General features: G+C 30.6%; 1 protein-coding gene across 1 annotated transcript in view; it reads left to right on the top strand.

The window, feature by feature from the left end:
* The first annotated feature begins 832 nt into the window (after nt 1-832).
* Nucleotides 833-13,796, top strand: part of LOC130448620 (uncharacterized) — a 35,283-nt gene continuing 22,319 nt past the window's right edge. The window contains exon 1 of the mRNA XM_056786053.1: nt 833-915. The gene's annotated coding sequence lies outside the window, so the exon portion shown is untranslated. The remainder of the gene's footprint in view (nt 916-13,796) is intronic.

Genomic DNA, 13,796 nt, shown 5'->3' with positions numbered 1-13,796 from the left:
AGGTAGTACTGTAGAATTATTTACTCAGTCAAACACACTACATGGACACACGTATTCATAATTCAAAAATTCATAATGTTCGAATTAATAATTTAAATTGTATACTTAAATATAAGTAAGTTTAAAGGCCTACACTCCCGAATTTTTCGCATCAAGTTCCGAAACACCCTGTATTCAAGTGATTGATGTCTGTCGTGATAAAAAATATCTTATTTCCGCACAAATTTTAAAATAAAAAGGAATTATACATTAATATAAAACAAATGGTTTATATAACTGGTTTAATCTAGTCCGAAAATTGAAATGGCGTATTTCCAGGGAGGATTCCTAAAAGCAACTGCAACTAGCTCACTCCAGATGAACCAAAGTTGCTCCTGAATTTTCAATATTGTGAATTGATCGAAGTGAAATCAAGTTGATCAGTACCAAAAGAAGAAAAATTTATTTTCAAAATATTGTTTTCTACTTCAAAATTTACTCTATGAAACTGTATTAACTACAGTTATACTCAATCAAAAATATTTTGTACTTGTTTCTGATGGCATAAGCAAGTTAACGTGAATGAATGAAAAAAAAAAATACAAAGCTGATTCATACCTATGATAATTTCGTGTGTGCAATAGTAGTACAACCGTAAAATTAACGAAAATGTGTATCAGTGTAATTAGTTTCCGGTGATTCGGAATTTCTGCGGCTACTTCTTTCGTTCATCTTTACGATGTTTGTTCTGGTAAATCCCAAGTATAACCTTCTCCATATTACTTAGATTATCCCCTCTTTTATCTTCTTTTATTGTGAGCTGTATTTGATGGTATATCTTTACAAATTCGTTGCCAAATGCTGCGGAGTTCTAGTGGTGGCCGATTAAATTTCAAGTGGTAGTGTTTTTGTTTTTTTTTTCTATTTCAATAATTGGTGAGTCTTGAATTCATTTTTTTATAATCGCATGGGTTTTGAACTAAATAATAGTTTATACAATATTTATAGAAATTCGAATAAATTAAAATTATCTCATTCAATAATTAAATAAGGAAACTCTTCATATAAATTTGAGTTTTATGTAGCAAAAAAATATTTTTAATGATATTATTCATCGTTTCAGTCCCCTTCAACGATGTTTGTCGCATTTAATATTACAGATTTCTACATTACTTAATTTTTTAGAAAAAAATTTATAACGATGTTGATTTCTTGATAATGTCACATTTCTTTTATTACTTTGCATATTTATCTTTTGCATTTGTATTTTTTGTTATCTAGAGGTCAATTATTAGAGCTTCCCCGGATTATTTTTTTTATTTTTAAAGAGATATTGCGCCTGTTGTTACATGTTACAACTTGTGTAATTTCTTGAGTAAAGTTTGCTGCAATTGGTAATAGAAGTATTTCTCAAAATACTTTCTGATTTTTCTGTTCAAAATCCTCAAAATCCATTTGGTTATACCAAAGGAGTGATGAAACGCATGAATATTTACGACTCCGATGATATTTATTGAGTTAAGTTCCTACAAATGATTACAGAAGTGTTTTTCAAATTCTTTGACCCAAATGAGTTTTCAGTTGCATTTTAATGTTTTAGAGCTCATGCTAAATTTTTCTCAAGGTAAAGTTATTCTTTAAACAAACACTTTTCGATAATACTTTCTTTATTTTCTAAATTCTGTTCTGACCTCTCTAATCATTGCTTCCAAATCCATTCGGATCCATATAACTATTCCAAAGGAGTTATAATTAGAAGATGTAGTTAAAAACTATAAAGAAATTTGCTGCAACTGGTTATAGATGTAATTTACATCTTCTTTGGTCCGATAGGATTTGTGTTTTATTATGTTCTAGTTTTGTTTCTATTTACTTGTTTAGAGTTTTAATCAACAAATTATGAGTCTCTGAATCGAAAGCTTTCTTGTTTATTAGTATATTCAAGACATCGTTCTTTAGGTCTATTAGAATCCGTTGCATTTTGATGTTTTAGTTTTTGTAATTCATTATTTCAACTTTTGTGCTCAAACTCGTATGAATTCAAACATTCAAAACTTCTAAATTCACTACTCTGTTAGTGTTAGTTATAAGTATTTTTATTATGTTTAAATTTGTAAAACTCCCACAACGACTATGTCAGGTATCTCATTGGGTTGCATCAGCTCTTTTGGTGACAATGTTTTCAACTTGATTGCTCATCCTTGGTCAAAAGAAAAAAATGAAAGCCTGGTTTTAGCGATACTTTTAGTTCTTCTAGATGGATTGCATCAATAGGCAATTGCAGCAGAATGTCAAGTTAATATCAAAATCAATCTTTACAATAGGCAGCATGATGGTAAATGCTAAAATTGTATTTTATGTTGTAAAACGTTGTTTAATAATAATTATGTTAGAGACAAACGTCTATACAAAGTTCTTGATTAAAAAACTAAATGAAAAGAACTTCCACGTGTAAGAATAGAAGAATAAGAGCTTACTTTTGTCTTTTTTATAATTTCCGTTGTAATTTGGGATATGTGAATTACATTGGATTGATATTTAAGTCTGAGTGAGTAAAACTAAACAGGACTCTATATTGTTCACCAAGACTATTTTTTGTTTGTATCTAATTATAACTTCCGGGCTCTCGGTATCTCAATTCACAAGAAAACTACTCATTTTGGAGTCTTAAAACTATGCTTTAGGTATAGAAACAATTTTCTAAATGCAGATCACAAAGAAACACCTTAAAAGCTCACTCGAAAATAAGCAAAGACTTTTTAGGTTATGTTCTGAAGTAGCCAATAATAATAAATAAACAATTTTATTCAGCTGATTTCAATTATTATTACGGTATGAAATAATTAAAATTTTACTTTTTAATGTTATTTATACAATTGTTTATAACGTTACTTTATGAAATAATTATTTTTAAATTTATGTACAACGATTCTATACAAACATTGTGATGCAATTTTTGGTATTTACTTTTTTAATTGGTTCTTTTATAATGGGCTAACAACTATTAACCAATCAGAATCACCTTGAGCATATACGTTTTATGATGTTAATTCCATTGATATACCTACCATTATATTCTATTTTTCGGAAAAAGTCATTTTTGAAATGGTTTGTTTGAATTTTAAATAATCTTACTGGTAAATATCGAGGATAAGGTCAGGTTTTGTAACGGTTATTGACCATGGAAAAAAAGTACCATTATAAAAAATTACGTATGGTTATGATAAGTATTTTCATTCATTCAGATAAAACGTGATGATATTTTAGAGCGTGTCTAAGTTTCAAATGAACTATCAAATGTTCAAAAAACAACTCTGTAGTCATTAGTTATACAGGATGTCGATTTTTGTGAATAAATCTAGTTGGGTAGTGACCGATTGTATGTGTTTATGTAAATCTTCTTGATTTTAGGTCTCTTCTGTTTCAAAATTATGTATATATAGATGTGGGGTCTCGTATACACTGCGACCCAAAGAAGAACTCCGTGTTTACATTGATCGCACTCCTTTTAAAAAGTCTAGAATGTGGGATGGCTTTAATTGCCCGAGATCTTCGTCTTCTATTTCAAGCGCTCCCAGGTGTAGTGCTCTGGAGTTCCTGAGTGTTTCACTTCAGGTGTTTGTCGAGGAGACAGTACCCCGATAGAACTCCTGTTAATATTCTTTTTTAGGTTGATACATTCAGCAGATCTACTCTAGTTATAGTTTCCCAGAAGAGTCAGCTTCTGAAGGTTGTCCCAATAAATGGTTTTGGTCCTATCTACATTCTGTTCCAGTGCTTTTTCTATTGTTCTGTAGCTGATATCACAGAAAGTTTCGGGTCCCACGAAGGGCTTGCCTCGCTCCGGTGTGTCCAGGAATCCATTGTAGGGTAGTGAGCGGTTAGGGACATAAGTGATGAACCCGTCGTGTCTCATTTAAAGCTACCAAAAGTCGTCTTTATCTTTGGAAAAACGAATCAGGCATCATGGCTTGAACATTTTTACGTCGTTAGGCAAACTCTAAGACTTGCTCAACATAAAACGATGAAATGGTCTGCTGTTTCTTCTGTGGAAATCGAATCGTTTGTGATGCCTATAGTAGTATAGACCTGTCACGAATTTCTCGGCTATTTAAGTGAAGCAGTTAGTTTGTAAGAGAGGCAAAAAATCCATCTATGTATGCCAGGTAATTCCATTTTGCTGATCTAAATCTGGTGACCGATTCAGACTCGTTCTTGCTCTCGTGACCGGACATCTGAAAGAGCTGAACCTTGTAGCTATCACTCACTGATTCTTGTAGATCTTTTTGCTCTTCAGCTCAAGCCTAGAGCTCACCGCTTTAGCCATATAACTTATACCATAAACCATGAATATTTAATTGTATTGTTTTTGCACATAAAATTATTTCAACAATGAAAAGCTAGATTATTTACGAGTTTAAGGGTTGTTATGTTGTTATTTAATAATGTAATTTTATGCTTGAATTGCCAAAAACTAATAAACCAAGTGTTTATTGAGAGGAAGACGATACAAAATCCTTCTTTACAAGGAATTTTTTATTTAATTTAGTTTTGATTTGAATACTATTTGTTAAACATCTCTGCAGGATTCGCTTAAAAAGATGCCTAAAGGCTAGAGATTCAGTGATGTGGCCAGACACTCTATTGGATATCTTTTGTCGTTTCAAAACCTTCATGTGAGGGTGCTTTATCTTATTGAAAAGTTATTTAATCCTCTAAATGATTATTATTATGTCCAGGCAATATTATCCAGTAATAATAATGTATTTAGAGTATCCTGGTAACCAATTTTCTAGGGTTTCTAGGTTTTGATTTGAACATTGTGTATTTTTGACTTTGAGTTTAAACGAGGCCGGCGAAAACCAGGACTGACCAATGAGGTAACGACTCCAGAAATGTTGAAAAAAATCTAAAAAGCGATACTGGATTATCATCGACTGAAAGTGCTCGAGCTAGCAGACTCAAAGGGTGCGATACATTGCATATTAACTGAAAATTTGGACATGAGAAAGCTGTGGGCAAGATGGGTGCCGCGTTTGCTCACAAAGGAACAAAAACTACTTCTTCGAGCTGCGGAGCGACTCCACAACATAATTATTACTGTCAAATTAGTATAAATTTGAAAATTAGTAAAGTTATTACCGCAAAGATAATTCGTTTACGGTTTTTATCAATACAAATTTGTAGACTCGATTCTCAAATGAAATATTGTATATATTAAAGACTTAAAGAACTATTTCTTCTTGTATATATATAGAATACTTAATAGAATGACGTTATTCAATAGACACTAAAATAAAACTTGAAAGACAAAAATAAATTTATGGGAATTACATTTCAAGCTGGCATCCTTGATAATAAAGAAGCGATTGAAACGACATGGCAAAAACCATCTACACGCTGTGGAATTACGCAAAAAACTTGAAAATGACCGAAGTATGTACATCTTCTAGTATTTACCGGTTTTTGTTACAGATACGGAAATTCAAATGACTCGTTTTAAATAATTAATAGACACAATCTCTTTATATGATCCAACGTAATTGACCTTGCGTTCCGTTAAAAAAAAGTAGTTATTCACTCGACAAATTATCAATGATAATTTTTCGAAGTATCACTATTAATTTATAAGATTATTGTTATTCATACACTGTCAAACAAATATATACTTCATAAATATGGTATTAGAATGTATTTTGATCATTCTTAATACATCAGTTTACTGATAGGAATGGGTTTAAGAAATAGGAAACACTGCGACGACTGTGTGTATCATATTAGTTGTTAAAATCTGCGTTTTTTGATGAGAAGCGCAATTTTACAACTTATAGTAAAACTGAAGTTTAAACTACGAAGAGAGCTGCTTTATTACATAGTTTCACACTTGAACTCACATTTTTTTGTCAGTTGTCACCCACGCGGTATAAACTAATTTTTCCGAGAGAAGGAAAACTCGCTTGTATTGGTTTTGCATTTTTATTGTCTAATGAAGTTATTTAAAAAAAATGCGGTTTATATAACGATGAGGTAGTGCTTTTGGTCAGTCTTCTGAAGAAATACTAAGAGTCGAATCCAAAAAAAAAAAAAAAACTATATGGTGACGGTAAAGAATAGAAATTGGAGTATCACTTCGTTTACTAGGCTTCTGGATCGTGTTGCTTTTTACGTTCAGATTGATAATGATATTTACGTTCATTTTGTGATTGTGGGCTGTTATGTACGATTCGATGTGATACTAGGTTATGTAATCATTGGTTATTGCTGTTCCTTCCTTTTATTACTAATAAAAACTTGTTAAAATAAAGAATAATCAAGTCATTTTGTGATTGTGGGCCGTTATGAACGGTTCGTTGTGGTGCTAGGTTATTTAATCATTGGTTATTGCTGTTCCTTCCTTTTATAACTAATAAAAACTTGATAAAATAAAGAATAATCAAGTCATTTTGTGATTGTGGGCTGTTATGAACGATTCGTTGTGATGCTAGGTTATTTAATCATTGGTTATTGCTGTTCCTTCCTTTTATTACTAATAAAAACTTGATAAAATAAAGAATAATCAAGTCATTTTGTGATTGTGGGCTGTTATGTACGATTCGATGTGATGCTAGGTTATGTAATCATTGGTTATTGCTGTTCCTTCCTTTTATTACTAATAAAAACTTGTTAAAATAAAGAATAATCAAGTCATTTTGTGATTGTGGGCCGTTATGAACGATTCGTTGTGATGCTAGGTTATTTAATCATTGGTTATTGCTGTTCCTTCCTTTTATTACTAATAAAAACTTGATAAAAAAAAAGAATGATCAAGTCATTTTGTGATTGTGGGCTGTTATGAACGGTTCGTTGTGGTGCTAGGTTATGTAATCATTGGATATTGCTGTTCCTTCCTTTTATAACTAATAAAAACTTGATAAAATAAAGAATAATCAAGTCATTTTGTGATTGTGGGCTGTTATGAATGATTCGTTGTGATGCTAGATTATTTAATCATTGGTTATTGCTGTCCCTTCCTTTTATTACTAATAAAAACTTGATAAAATAAAGAATAATCAAGTCATTTTGTGATTGTGGGCTGTTATGAACGATTCGTTGTGATGCTAGGTTATTTAATCATTGGTTATTGCTGTTCCTTCCTTTTATTACTAATAAAAACTTGATAAAATAAAGAATAATCAAGTCATTTTGTGATTGTGGGCTGTTATGAACGATTCGTTGTGATGCTAGGTTATGTAATCATTGGATATTGCTTTTCTTTCCTTTTATAACTAATAAAAACTTGATAAAATGAAGAATAATCAAGTCATTTTGTGATTGTGGGCTGTTATGAACGATTCGTTGTGATGCTAGGTTATTTAATCATTGGTTATTGCTGTTCCTTTCTTTTATTACTAATAAAAACTTGATAAAATAAAGAATAATCAAGTCATTTTGTGATTGTGGGCTGTTATGAACGATTCGTTGTGATGCTAGGTTATTTAATCATTGGTTATTGCTGTTCCTTCCTTTTATTACTAATAAAAACTTGATAAAAAAAAGAATGATCAAGTCATTTTGTGATTGTGGGCTGTTATGAACGGTTCGTTGTGGTGCTAGGTTATGTAATCATTGGATATTGCTGTTCCTTCCTTTTATAACTAATAAAAACTTGATAAAATAAAGAATAATCAAGTCATTTTGTGATTGTGGGCTGTTATGAACGATTCGTTGTGATGCTAGGTTATTTAATCATTGGTTATTGCTGTTCCTTCCTTTTATTACTAATAAAAACTTGATAAAATAAAGAATAATCAAGTCATTTTGTGATTGTGGGCTGTTATGAACGATTCGTTGTGATGCTAGGTTATTTAATCATTGGTTATTGCTGTTCCTTCCTTTTATTACTAATAAAAACTTGATAAAATAAAGAATAATCAAGTCATTTTGTGATTGTGGGCTGTTATGAACGATTCGTTGTGATGCTAGGTTATTTAATCATTGGTTATTGCTGTTCCTTTCTTTTATTACTAATAAAAACTTGATAAAATAAAGAATAATCAAGTCATTTTGTGATTGTGGGCTGTTATGAACGATTCGTTGTGATGCTAGGTTATTTAATCATTGGTTATTGCTGTTCCTTCCTTTTATTACTAATAAAAACTTGATAAAAAAAAGAATGATCAAGTCATTTTGTGATTGTGGGCTGTTATGAACGGTTCGTTGTGGTGCTAGGTTATGTAATCATTGGATATTGCTGTTCCTTCCTTTTATAACTAATAAAAACTTGATAAAATAAAGAATAATCAAGTCATTTTGTGATTGTGGGCTGTTATGAACGATTCGTTGTGATGCTAGATTATTTAATCATTGGTTATTGCTGTCCCTTCCTTTTATTACTAATAAAAACTTGATAAAATGAAGAATAATCAAGTCATTTTGTGATTGTGGGCTGTTATGAACGATTCGTTGTGATGCTAGATTATTTAATCATTGGTTATTGCTGTCCCTTCCTTTTATTACTAATAAAAACTTGATAAAATGAAGAATAATCAAGTCATTTTGTGATTGTGGGCTGTTATGAACGATTCGTTGTGATGCTAGGTTATTTAATCATTGGTTATTGCTGTTCCTTCCTTTTATTACTAATAAAAACTTGATAAAAAAAAGAATGATCAAGTCATTTTGTGATTGTGGGCTGTTATGAACGGTTCGTTGTGGTGCTAGGTTATGTAATCATTGGATATTGCTGTTCCTTCCTTTTATAACTAATAAAAACTTGATAAAATAAAGAATAATCAAGTCATTTTGTGATTGTGGGCTGTTATGAACGATTCGTTGTGATGCTAGGTTATTTAATCATTGGTTATTGCTGTTCCTTCCTTTTATTACTAATAAAAACTTGATAAAATAAAGAATAATCAAGTCATTTTGTGATTGTGGGCTGTTATGAACGATTCGTTGTGATGCTAGGTTATTTAATCATTGGTTATTGCTGTTCCTTCCTTTTATTACTAATAAAAACTTGATAAAATAAAGAATAATCAAGTCATTTTGTGATTGTGGGCTGTTATGAACGATTCGTTGTGATGCTAGGTTATTTAATCATTGGTTATTGCTGTTCCTTTCTTTTATTACTAATAAAAACTTGATAAAATAAAGAATAATCAAGTCATTTTGTGATTGTGGGCTGTTATGAACGATTCGTTGTGATGCTAGGTTATTTAATCATTGGTTATTGCTGTTCCTTCCTTTTATTACTAATAAAAACTTGATAAAAAAAAGAATGATCAAGTCATTTTGTGATTGTGGGCTGTTATGAACGGTTCGTTGTGGTGCTAGGTTATGTAATCATTGGATATTGCTGTTCCTTCCTTTTATAACTAATAAAAACTTGATAAAATAAAGAATAATCAAGTCATTTTGTGATTGTGGGCTGTTATGAACGATTCGTTGTGATGCTAGGTTATGTAATCATTGGATATTGCTTTTCTTTCCTTTTATAACTAATAAAATCTTGTTACAATAAAGAATGATCAAGTCATTGTGTGATTGTGGGCTGTTATGAACGATTCGTTGTGATGCTAGATTATTTAATCATTGGTTATTGCTGTCCCTTCCTTTTATTACTAATAAAAACTTGATAAAATGAAGAATAATCAAGTCATTTTGTGATTGTGGGCTGTTATGAACGATTCGTTGTGATGCTAGATTATTTAATCATTGGTTATTGCTGTCCCTTCCTTTTATTACTAATAAAAACTTGATAAAATGAAGAATAATCAAGTCATTTTGTGATTGTGGGCTGTTATGAACGATTCGTTGTGATGCTAGGTTATGTAATCATTGGATATTGCTTTTCTTTCCTTTTATAACTAATAAAATCTTATTACAATAAAGAATGATCAAGTCATTTTGTGATTGTGGGCTGTTATGAACGATTCGTTGTGATGCTAGGTTATGTAATCATTGGATATTGCTTTTCTTTCCTTTTATAACTAATAAAATCTTGTTACAATAAAGAATGATCAAGTCATTGTGTGATTGTGGGCTGTTATGAACGATTCGTTGTGATGCTAGATTATTTAATCATTGGTTATTGCTGTCCCTTCCTTTTATTACTAATAAAAACTTGATAAAATGAAGAATAATCAAGTCATTTTGTGCTTTTGGGCTGTTAAGAACGATTCGTTGTAATGTTAGGTTATTTAATCATTGGTTATTGCTGTTCCTTCCTTTTATTACTAATAAAAACTTGATAAAATGAAGAATAATCAAGTCATTTTGTGATTGTGGGCTGTTATGAATGATTCGTTGTGAGGCTAGGTTATTTAATCATTGGATACTGCTGTTCCTTCTCTTTATTACTAATAAAAACTTGATAAAAAAAGGAATGATCAAGTCATTTTGTGATTGTGGGCTGTTATAAACGATTCGTTGTGATGTTAGGTTATTTAATCATTGGTTATTGCTGTTCCTTCCTTTTATTACTAATAAAAACTTGATAAAATGAAGAATAATCAAGTCATTTTGTGATTGTGGGCTGTTATGAACGATTCGTTGTGATGTTAGGTTATTTAATCATTGGTTATTGCTGTTCCTTCCTTTTATTACTAATAAAAACTTGATAAAATGAAGAATAATCAAGTCATCTTGTTATTGTGGGCTGTTATGAACGATTCGTTGTGATGTTAGGTTATTTAATCATTGGTTATTGCTGTTCCTTCCTTTTATAACTAATAAAAACTTGATAAAATAAAGAATAATCAAGTCATTTTGTGATTTTGGGCTGTTATGTACGACTCGTTGTGATGCTAGTTTATTTAATCATTGGTTATTGCTGTTCCTTCCTTTTATTACTAATAAAAACTTCTTAGAATGAAGAACTGAGAATAATCAAGTCCTAGACCTTGAAGTATAAATTTTTGAGATTGAAGAAAAAAATGCTATTAAATACCAATTTTCGTTCAAGAATTATTAATTATAGGATTGTTAAAAAAATCATTGTAACAAGCAAAAAATAAACAAATAATGACACCTAGCCAATGAATACTTTTTTACGGCGTTCAATTAATTAAAAATCATTGCTGAATTATTACCTTCTATTTTCATCTTATTTAATTTGAATGATCGAAATTAGTTATGACTGAATTACATAACTATTAAAGAAATATCCGTTTTGGGATTGGTTTCATATGGGCACAAATATTTTTAATAGTTTACGAAATACCGAGAGGATATTTCACAATGCAAATACCACCATCAATTTAGCATTACATCAAAAATCAGGTCGATAAAATCAGACCAGAATGGAGTCAATCATTATTAAAATTGTTTTCAATTCAAAGATAAAACGTATTCTGGACCAAGCCGTAATCAAGATTGAAGCACTGCGTATGTTTCATTATGAACCGAATAGACAACCGAATGTGGGATTCGTTATCAGTTTTGTTTAATAGTCACAAATTAAATCCTGAATCAGTTGATAATCAATAAACGATCGTTATATACGCGATACAAAAAATGCAGTTTTTTTAGAATAATCTGATATTATTAATGAGGATGAAACATACATTTCAATTATTGTATTCCAAATTTAATGCTAACAAAGTTATTCCAGAAACATACTAAATTTCATCTAGAATAAATTGTAATTAGTTTACGAGGATAGTACCAAAAGTTTGTCTTCATATCTCGAAGTCAAAACTTCCAGTAACCAACTTTGGGCATGGGATTCACCAGTAAGATTTCCAGTTACCGACTGGACGTGGAGACCGTGACCGGCGTGTATGTTTATTTACAAGTGATTTTATTTCTTCGTCGCATTTTGTTATTAAAAAAAAAATAGATCAACGAATTTGATGATAAATAGGTATGATCGGCTATAATCAAGAAAAGTCGAAATAAATTTAAAACTATCAAATTATTTGAATAAAGGTTTCAAGTGAAAATTGTGATGCTGTTTACATAGGACAAACATATTAATATTAAGGAAATAGATTAAATGCTCATCAAAATAGTTCACATACACTGAAATCATAATACGGACCTAAACAATTTGATTAAAATTCATAATTCACTTGTATAAGTTTTAATGCAATTAAGAAGAATTTCAATAATTTTTTTTGTGGAAAAACCCATATGAGGTCGGAAGATCGAACGTATTATTGAAAAACAGATATTGTTTTTTCTATGATTATGAACAAGTTTTGTTTCGTTGGCCGCGGAGACATCAAAAGTTGGAATTTGGAAAAACCATTTTGAGAATAAGAATACTACTTCGAAGTAACGCATTCCATAAACCTTGAGTTGCAATATTTTCAAAGCACCAAGTCCTACTGCTTCGTCAGCGTCTCCCTGTGAGTCTGTTGAAATTAATGTGCCCAATGTACTCGAGGAAATTTTGAAAACGGACTTCTAGGACTGTTGATGTAACTCACCGGATGATGAAAAATACCAAAGCAGATATTGCGAGGATAGGTTCGCTATTTTTGGAACAAATCTCCTATTTTCATTCAAACAGTCCCAAAAATATTTGAAAGGACTTTTTTATACATAAAAATCAAACAAAATACTTGAAGAAAAGTCTTTTTATACATACTTTTATCAGTTACACCTGTGTGTATATGAGTTTATGAGTTTATTTGTAATTCTCCTTCGGACAAAGAGTTAATGGTTTATTGGTGTTAGTATATCCCACCACTTTAATTGCGCCCCTTAGGCGAACAAACTAAGACATCAACCTGCTTATTATAAATAGTTTTTTCGGCAAATATTTTTTAGAAATTATTAATTTACAATGCAAGTTCTCCAAAGTAAAGGTAAAGTTTAATTTATTATATTTACATTTTAAATATATGAAATTTCAGCTTGTGTTGGGTGTGATATCTTCGTTTTCGACGAGGAATGCGGATTTTTTATCAAATGTTACATAATTAATATGAAAAGAGACAGTGAATAATGGTTCATTATAATGAATTACTCACCTCTAGATCACTTTTGCTTTTTTTTATTAATGAAGCGTGGTAAATTATTGTCGCTATTTGTTTTATGTCCAATCAATCCCCGGATACAAGGCAGTTGTGATTCTAATAAATAATTTAACAGAACAGGATATGGAAAAAAATTTGAAATTCCAATATATTTTTTTATCGAATCATAAAAAACTTTTTATATATTTGAATATATTTTTTGTTCCACAACCGGATTCATAAATATTTTAAAATAGTAACAATATAAATAAATATTTTGAAATATATAGTATTATATAATGAAGTTCGGCAACAAAACGCGGCTGGAAATCAACATAATTTTGGTCAGGTATCGGCCTCCATGTCTTATAAATAATTAATGAAAATTACACCCTTGAAATCCGGGTAATACTTTATTTGTGACGAAATACTAGGCACATAACAACAAAGGGTCAATATCGTCCCTCAAAGTTTGTTTATAATCGATAAGGACTAGGTGCAAGGGAAGCCATCTTTAACCTACAGGTACTCATCCAGAGATATGAACGAAGACGTACACCTGTGCTTTATCGATTTCTCCAGCGCTTTCGATAACGTCAAACACGAAAAATTTCTTAAAAATACAGGTATTTACGAAAAGTATATACTTATTATTGTTAATATGTACTGGAGTCCACTTCAAAAATAAAAGTATCTTATATTCTGTTACCTCTGTTATTCAAAAGTTACTCCAAAGAAATATTTAGAAAAACAGAGCTACCAGATGGCATCGAAACCACGAGAAGCAATCAACAATATTAGATATGCCGATGACACAGTAATTATAGCAAATAACAATGAAGAGCTACAAAATATTATGCAAAAATATACGCA

This window comes from Diorhabda sublineata, chromosome 9 (assembly GCF_026230105.1).
Source record: "Diorhabda sublineata isolate icDioSubl1.1 chromosome 9, icDioSubl1.1, whole genome shotgun sequence".
Taxonomy (NCBI): domain Eukaryota; kingdom Metazoa; phylum Arthropoda; class Insecta; order Coleoptera; family Chrysomelidae; genus Diorhabda; species Diorhabda sublineata.
This window is presented reverse-complemented; position numbering and strand designations above follow the sequence as displayed.